Below are 9,023 nucleotides of genomic sequence, written 5' to 3'. Positions count from 1 at the left end.
GTATAGCACTTAATACCACCTAACATATAATTTATTTATCTTGCCTATCATCTGCTCCCCCACTGGAATGGGAGCCTCATAAAGGCAGGGACTTTGTTTGATTCACTGCTATTATCACTGCCTAGAATAGTATATGGTAGGTGCTCAGTGAATATCTGGTCAATGAATGAATGCACTCTCAGAAGCCACCCGAGGGTGAGTCTGCTCTCAGCCAGGCACAGCTAGGGGTAGTTGTCCAATTGCTATTCATGCCTGCTGCTCTCAGTTTCCTTCAAAGAGTCTTGACTGCTGCCACATTTTCAAATCAGAGGGCGGGCGGGGGGGGGCGGGTCTTTGGTGCCCTCAGCATTGAAACTTGCATGACAGCTTTTCAACTAGAATCTTATGGAAACTGCTGTTTCACTGATTAGCATGGCTGAGCTTTGTGTGTTTCTAAGTCGTCAGCAGCAATGGGTAGGTTCACAGTCATGGGGACATTGGCCCTTCCAGGTGGTACTTCCATACATCAGTGGTAGCGCTAGTGGGCCTGATTACAAGTAAGGTGGACCTAGGAGGCACTTCCTTGAGGCTCAAGGGCAGGGGGATATGAGCTGGGCCCTCTGGCCATACTGGTGGTGAAATATGGGTAGGTCAGATCAGGACAAGCAAAACAGGTTTGAGTTCCTAGTACACTGTTGCTGTGTCCAGGATAATGTTTTTACTATACAAGTGGCATATGAAGATATTTTCATTGTAAAAAAAAAAAAATGAAACAATCTAGCTACAGTTAAAACTCTTTTCCTTTCCCAGCTCTGCTCCCCAGAGGTAACAACCACTGTTATCAGGGAAGAGTACTCTCTTCCAAGTCTTTTTCTATGTATACGTAGTTTGGTTGTGTGTGGGTATTTAAAAATAAATAGTATTACACTGTATACACTGATCTTTAACTTGCTTTATTTCACTTAACAATGTATCTTAGAAACCTTACCATGTCAGGACGCATGGATCTAATTCATTTTTTTTAATTAATTAAACTTTTTATTTTGATGTAATTGTAGATTCACATGTCGCTTAGAAATAATAGAGAGATCTCATATACCCGTCACCCAGTTTTCCTCAATGGCAACCTCTTACAAAACTGTAGTACAGTATCACCTGCAGGATAGTAACAGTCAAGATACAGAAAATTTTCATCACCACAAGGATCCTTCAAGTTGCCCTTTCATAGCTACCCCCAATTTTTATCCCACCCTTCACCTCCTCCTTAACCCCTGACAACCACCAATCTACTCTCTATTTCTAAACTTAAGTCTTATCAATAATGGTATGTAAATAAAATCATCCAGAATGTAACCTTTAGGAATTGTTTAGTTTTTCAGTCAATATAATTATCTGGAGATTTATCCAGGTTATTGTATGTATCGATATCCTGTTTCTTTTAATTGCTGGGTAATTTTCCATGGCTTGGATGTAGAGAAATAGTTTATCCACTTGCCTGTTGAAGGACATGTGGATTATTTCCAGTTTGGGGCTATTACAAATGAAGCTGCTGTGAACAATCATGTAACAGGATTTTATGTGAAGAGAAGTTTTCATTTCTCTGGATAAAGGTCCAAGAGTGCAATTGCTGGGTCATATGGTTCAAGAGTTGCAAGTTTAGCTTTTAAAGAAACTTGCCAAACTGTTTTATAGAACGGCCATACTATTTTACATTCCCATCAGCAATATATGAATGATCCAGTTTCTTGGCATCTTCTCAAACATTTGGTGTGGTCATTTTTTTTTTAAAGTTAGTCATTCTGATAGATATGTAGTGGTATCTTATGGTGGTTTTAATTTTCATATCCCTAATGGCAAGTGATAAAACATCTTTTCATGTGCTTATTTGCCATCCATATATCCTTTTCAATGAAATTATCTGTTCGCGTCATGGTTTGATTGTCATATACAAAATCTAGCCTATATGCCTAGCTCTAGATTCCAACTGGAGAAGGCAATGGCACCCCACTCCAGCACTCTTGCCTGGAAAATCCCATGGGCGGAGGAGCCTGGTGGGCTGCAATCCATGGGGTCGCTAAGAGTCGGACACGACTGAGCGACTTCACTTTCACTTTTCACTTTCATGCATTGGAGAAGGAAATGGCAACCCACTCCAGTGTTCTTGCCTGGAGAATCCCAGGGACGGGAAGCCTGGTGGGCTGACGTCTCTGGGGTCGCACAGAGTCAGACACGACTGAAGTGACTTAGCAGCAGCGGATTCCAAATGTTTTCTTTTCTCTAAACATTTTATAGTTTTACATTTTTCATTTAAGTTCATGATGCATTTTCCAGCTTTATTGAGATATAATTGGCATATAATATGGTGTAAGTTTAAGGTGTACAACATGATGATTTGATGCACATATAAATATATATATATACACATATATATATATATATATATATATATATATATATATTTCAAAGTAATTACCAAAATAAGGTTAGTTTGGTTTGAAGGGGGGTTGTTTGTTTGTTTTTTATTTTGTTATTTTGGCTTCACTGGGTCTTTGTTGTGGCACAGGGGCTTCCAGTCGTACCACACAGACTTCTCTTGTTGTGACACAAGGGCTTCTCATCGTGGTGCAGGACTTCTCTAGCTGTGGCGCATAGGCTTCTCCTATTGTGGAGCATGGACTCTAGAACACATGGGCTCAGCAGCGGTGGTATGTGGGCTTCTGTAGTTGCAGTGCAAGGGCTCTTCACTTGTAGTACAAGGACTTAGTTGACCTGTGGCATTTGGGATCTTAGTTCCCCAACCAGGGATGGAGCCCACATCCCCTGCGTTGAAAGGCATATTCTTAACCACTCGACCAGCAGGTAATTCCCAAGGTTAGTTTGTAATGCACTTTAAGTTGATTTTTTTGAATTTTGATAGGAATTGCACCAAACCTGTATATAAATATGGGGAGACTTGACATCTTTACTGGTGAAGGAAATGGCAACCCACTTCAGTATTCTTGCCTAGAAAATTTCAATTGACAAAGGAGCCTGGTGGGCTATGGTCCATGGGGTCCCAAAGAGTCAAACATGACTGAGCGACTGAGCACACATGCATGACGTCCATTACTATGTTGAGTCTTCTCATTCATGAACACAGTATATTTCTCAATTTATTTAGGTCTTCTTTGAATTCTTTCATCATCATTTTGTAGTTTTGAGTGTACAATTACTATCAAGTTTTGTTATATCTTACACTTAAGCATTTTATTTTGAGAAATTGTACATGTTATTATACTTTTAAATTTTGGCATCCATTTGTTCATTGCTGGTATATAGAAATATGATTTATTTCCATATGCTTATCTTGTATCCTGAAACCTTGCCAAACTTAACTTATTAGTTCTAGGAACTGTTTTGTGGTTTGTTGGAATTTTCTTCATACATTATCAGGTTATCTCCAAATAGGGACAGTTTTATTTCTTCCTTTTCAATCTGTATGCATGTTATTTCCTCTTCTTGCCTGATTATACTGGCTAGAACTTTCAGCAGTGTGTGAGGGCAGACATTCTTGCCTTGTTCACAATCTGAGGAGAAAAGCATTCAGTCTTTCACCATTGAGTGTTAGCTGTGTTTTGTGGCTGCTCTTTTTCAAGTTGAGAAAATTCCTTTCTTTTCTTATTTCTGAGGGTGTTGTTTTTTCTTTTTTATTATAATTGGTGTTGGATTTTTGTGAAGTGTCTTTTCTGCATTGATTTACATAATCATGTGATTGTTCTTCTTTAGTCTATTAATATTGTGTATTGCATTGATTTATTTTCAGATATTGAAACCATCTTGCATCTCTGGAATAGCCTTCACTTGATAATGGTGTATAATTCTTATTACTGAATTCTATTTACTAATGTTGTGTTTAGGAGTTTTACTTTTATTTTCATGAGAGATGTTGGTCTGTAGTTTTCATTTTTGTTGTGTAATTGTCATCTGGTTTTGGTATCAAGATAATATAAGCTTCATAAAATTATTTGGGAAGTATTTTCTCCTCTTCTAAAATTGATCAGTCAATTTTACTGATCTTTGTTTCACTGATTTATCTAATTGTTTTCTGGAAGAGATTGTATAGAATTGGTGTTAATTCTTTAAAGATTTGGTAGAATGCTCCAGTGCAACCATAGGACCTGGGTATTTCTGTTCTGGGAGTTTTAAAATTATGAACTCAATTTTCTTAATAATAGTGATAGGGCTATTCCAATCATCTATTTCCTATTGAGTGCATTTGGGGCATTTGTGTTTTTTAAGGAATTGGTAAGTTTCATCAAAATTGTCAAAGTGTGTAGAGTTGTCCTTAGTATTTATTCCTTTTGATGTCAAAGTGATGGATACTCATTTTGTTCCCGATATTAACAACATGTGTTTTCTCTTTTTCCCCCTCCCTTTGTCTTTCTGGAGTTTGTCAATTTTACTGATCTTTGTTTCACTGATTTATCTAATTGTTTTCCTGTTTTCAATTTTATTGATTTCTGCTCTTAATTTCCTTTCTTCTGGGTTTATCTTGCTCTTCTTTTTCTAGTTTCTTGAGGTAGGAACATAGATTATTGATTTGAGGCTTTTTCTCTTTTCTATAAATTTCCCTTTAAACACTGCTTTAATTGCATACCACAAATTTTCCTATGTTGTATTTTCATTCTGTGTAATGTATTTTTAAAATTCCTCTTGAGATTTCATCTTTGACCCATGGATTATTTAGAAGTGTGCTGTTTGGTTTCCAAGTGTTTAGATATTTTCCTGTTATCTTTCTGTTATTATTGATTTATAGTTTGATTCCATTGTGGTCACAGAATACATTTCATTTTACTTCAATTGTTTTTTAATTGGTTAAGGCTTGTTTTATGGCACAGGATATGGTTTAACATAGCTTCTTCCATGGGCACTTGAAAAAAATGTCTAGTCTTCTTTGTTGGATGGAGTGTTCTATAAATGTTAAATTAGAAACCATTTGTTGAGGGAATTGTTGAGTTTTTCTGTATCCTTGCTGATTTTCTGTCTAGTAGGTCCATCCCAGCTCCCCACTCAGCCTTCTTTGACATCACCCCAGTAGGGAGGTTACACCTGATTACAGTTTAAGAAGGGTGAAAGTCTGTGTTTTCAACCCTTTCTTTGCAGGTGGGTTTGAGAATGGGCCACATTTTTTTCCTGTGATGTTTGACTGGAACAGAGGAGTTATTGTCTAAAATCTTCTGTGTGGCTAGTCTACCTCCTTTTCTGGTCCTTGGGTTAGAGAGACAGCCTTGCTTTGGTTTTTTGTCTGTCCCCATTGGTGTTTCCATGTTGCAAGCTTTTTGAGCTCTAACTCTGGGATACATGAGACAAAACAAATCCAGGGAACTTACCACCATGTCATTCCTCAAGTCTTGAGGTCTCTCTGGTGTTCCTTCTCTCTCCACCTTTCAGAGTCTTTTTGTATCTGTTTTATTTATAATGTTCAGGAGTTTCAGTTGTACTTAGGTTATTTCTAATTTATTTATTTTTTATTGAAGGATAATTGCTTTACAGAATTTTGTTCTTTTCTGTCAAACCTCAACATGAATCAGCCATAGGTATACATATATCCCCTCCCTTTTGAACTTCGCTCCCATCTCCCTCCCCACCCCACCCTCTAGGTTGATACAGAGCCCTGTTTGAGTTTCCTGAGCCATACAACAAATTCCTGTTGGCTAACTACTTTACATATGGTAATGTAGGTTTCCATGTTACTCTCTCCACGCATCTCACCCTCTCCTCCCTCTCCCCATGTCCACAAGTCTATTCTCTATGTCTGTTTCTCCACTGCTGTGCTGTAAGTAAATTCTTCAGTACCATTTTTCTAGGTTCCGTATATATGCATTAGTATACAATATTTATCTTTCTCTTTTTGACTTACTTCACTCTGTGTAATAGGTTCTAGGTTCATCCACTTCATATTTTAAATGCATCCCTTTTATGGAAGAGTAATATTCCATTGTGCATATGTACCACAACTTTTTTATCCACTCATCTGTCAATAGATGTCTAGGTTGCTTCCATATTCTAGCTATTTTAAACAGTGCTGCAATGAACAATGCGATATATGTGTCTTTTCCAATTTTGGTTTCCTCAGGGTATATGCCTAGGAGTGAGATTGCTGGGTCATATGGTGGTTTTATTCCTAGTTTTTTAAGGAGTCTCCATACCATCTTCCATAGTGGCTGTATCAATTTACATTCCAACCAACAGTGCAAGAGGGTCCCTTTTCTCCACACCCTCTCCAGCATTTATTCTTTGTAGACTTTTTGATGAGGGCCATTCTGACTGGTGTGAGGTGATATCTCATTGTAGTTTTGACTTGCACTTCTCTAATGATGAGCAGTATTGAACATCTTTTCATTTGTTTGTTAGCCATGTGTATGTCTTCTTTGGAGAAATGTCTGTTTAGGTCTTTTCCCCACTTTTTGATTGGGTTCTTTGTTTATCTCCTATTGAGTTGTATGAGCAGCTTGTATATTTTGGAAATTAATCCTTTGTCAGTTGTTTCATTTGCTATTATTTTCTCCCATTCTGAGGGTTGTCTTTTCACCTTGCTTAGAGTCTCCTTTGCTGTGCAAAAGCTTTTAAGTTTAATCAGGTCCCACTTGTTTACTTTTGTTTTTACTTCCATTCCTCTAGGAGGTGGGTCACAGAGGATCTCGCTTTATGTCATCGAGTGTTCTGCCTATGTTTTCCTCTAAGAGTTTTATAGTGTCTGGTCTTACATTTAGGTCTTCAATCCATTTTGAGTTTATCTTTGTGTATGGTGTTAGGAAGTGTTCTAATTTCATTCTTTTGCATGAAGCTGTCCAGTTTTCCCAGCACCATTTACTAAAGAGGCTGTCATTGCCCCATTATATATATTCTTTCCTCCTTTGTCAAAAATAAGATATCCAAGGGTCCTTGGGTTTATTTCTGGGCTTTCTATCTTGTTCCATTGGTCTATATTTCTGTTTTTGTGCCAGTACCATACTGTCTTGATGACTGTAGCTTTGTAGTATAATCTGAAGTATAATTTGAAGTATAATCTGTAGTATAATCCAGCTCCATTCTTCTTTCTCAGGACTGCTTTGGCTATTTGGGATCTTTTGTGTTTCCATATGAATTGTGAAACTTTCTATTCTAGTTCTATGAAAAATGCCATTGGTAATTTCATAGGGATTACATTGAATCTATAGATTGTGTTTGATAGTATAGTCATTTTGACAATATTGAGTCTTCCTACCCAGGAAAATGGAATATCTCTCCATCTGTTTATGTCATTTTTGATTTCTTTCATCAGTGTCTTATAATTTTCTGTGTACAGTTATTTTGTCTCCTTAGGTAGGTTTATTCCTAGATATTTAATTCATTCTGTTGCGATGGTGAATGGGATTAATTCCTTAATTTCTCTTTTGATTTTTCATTGTTAGTATATAGGAATGCAAATGATTTCTGTGTATTGATTTTGTATCCTGCAACTTTGCTAAATTCACTGATTAGCTCTAGTAATTTTCTGATACTATCTTTAGGGTTTTCTATGTACAGTAGCATGTCATCTGCAAACAGTGAGAGCTTTACTTCTTCTTTTCCAATCTGGATTCCTTTTATTTCTTTTTCTTCTCTGATTGCTGAAGCTAGGACATCCAGAACTATGTTGAATAATAGAGGTGAAAGTGGATACCCTCGTCTTTTTCCTGATTAGGGGCAACGCTTTCAGTTTTTCACCATTGAGAATAATGTTTGCTATAGGCTTATCTTTATGGCCTTTACTATGTTGAGATTGGTTCCTTCTATGCCCATTTTTTTGAAGAATTTTAATCATAAATGGGTGCTGAATTTTGTCAAAGGCTTTTTCTGCAACTATTGAGATTATCATATGGTTTTTATCTTTCAATTTCTTCATATGATGTATCACAAATTGAAGAATTCTTGCATTCCTGGAATAAACCCAACTTGATCATGGTGTATGGGCTTTTAGATGTGTTGCTGAATTCTGTTTGCTAAAATTTTGTTGAGGATTTTTGAATCTTTGTTCATCAGTGTTATTGGCCTGTAGTTTTCTTTTTTTGTGTTGCCCTTTTCTGGTTTTGGTATCAGGGTGGTGGTGGCCTCATAGAATGTGTTTGGAAGTGTTCCTTCCTCTGCAAGTTTTTGAAAGAGTTTTAGAAGGATAGGCATTAGCTCCTCTCTAAGTGTTTGATAGAATTCTCCTGTGAAGCCATCTGGTCCTGGGCTTTTGTTTTTTGGGAGATTTTTGATCACAGCTTCAATTTCAGTGCTTGTAATTGGGTTGTTCATAATTTCTATTTCTTCCTGGTTCAGTCTTGTAAGATTGAACTTTTCTAAGAATCTGTCCTTTCTTCCAGGTTATCCATTTTATTGCCATATAGTTGTTCATCCTTTGTATTTCTGCATTGTCTGTTGTAACCTCTCCTTTTTCATTTCTAATTGTGTTGATATGACTCTTCTCTCTTTTGTTCTTGATGAGTCTGGCTAAAGGCTTGTCAATTTTGTTTATCTTCTCAAGAACCAGCTTTCTGTTTTATCAATCTTTACTATTGTTTCTTTCATTTCTTTTTCGTTTCTTTCTGCTTGGAGCTTTATGATTTCTTTCCTTCTACTAATTTTGGGTTTTCTGTTCTTCTTTTTCCAGTTGGTTAAGGTGTAAAGTTAGGTTGTCTATTCGATGTTTTTCTTGTTTCTTGTGGTAGGATGGTATTGCTATAAACTTGCGTCTTAGAACTGCTTTTGCTGCATCCCATAGGTTTTGAGTTGTGTTTTCATTGTCATTTGTTTCTAGAAATATTTTTATTTCCCTTTTGATTTCTTCAGTAACCTCTTGGTTATTTAGAAATGTGTTGTTTTAATCTCCATATGTTTGTGTTTCTTACAGTTTTTTTCTTGTAATTGATATCTAGTCTGATAGCGTTGTGGTCAGAGAAGATGCTTGATACGATTTCAATTTTCTTAAATTTACTGAGGTTTGATTTGTGACCCAGAATGTGGTCTATCTTGGAGAATGTTCCATGTGCACTTGAGAA

This window comes from Bos indicus, chromosome X, assembly GCF_029378745.1.
Source record: "Bos indicus isolate NIAB-ARS_2022 breed Sahiwal x Tharparkar chromosome X, NIAB-ARS_B.indTharparkar_mat_pri_1.0, whole genome shotgun sequence".
In the NCBI taxonomy this organism is placed as follows: domain Eukaryota; kingdom Metazoa; phylum Chordata; class Mammalia; order Artiodactyla; family Bovidae; genus Bos; species Bos indicus.
The sequence above is the reverse complement of the archived record's forward strand: the minus strand, read 5'-3'. Positions refer to the sequence as shown.